Consider the following 521-nt stretch of genomic DNA (forward strand, 5'->3'; position numbering starts at 1 on the left):
ATGGTCAGAGAAGAGTCATATGAAGATTAGTTTAGCATGAGATTATCAGAAGCAGTAACTCTGACAGAGAACTCTGATGGCTAAATAGACATCACCTCCACGGGCATGGTGGATGCACTTAGCAACCAGCAGAATTAATACTGGGAAGATATACTCAATGCCTAGTATTGCGCCTTTACTCTCTACAGCCCCTTTATAGATAAGGAAATTGAGACTTAAACAGGTCAAGAGCATTTTCAGATGGCATTTAACTATTAAATAATAGGGCTGCAATTACATGTTCAATTTTATATTTTGAAATCCTGTATTTTCCAAATTTTATAAGTTACTGTAAAAAGTAATGATCTGGAATATAAAATGTTCCATAGATTTCTGAGTAAAGGCTTAAAAAATATAAGCACTTATTTTAAAGCATAGATAGAACTGATCATTCAAATAAACTCATTTTAAACGAGTACTTTTTAAAATTATAAGCATGAATTAATCAGTTTTGTAATAAATAAAGACTGAGGTTCACTAAT

This window comes from Propithecus coquereli, unplaced genomic scaffold (assembly GCF_000956105.1).
Source record: "Propithecus coquereli isolate 6110/MARCELLA unplaced genomic scaffold, Pcoq_1.0 Scaffold24, whole genome shotgun sequence".
Taxonomy (NCBI): domain Eukaryota; kingdom Metazoa; phylum Chordata; class Mammalia; order Primates; family Indriidae; genus Propithecus; species Propithecus coquereli.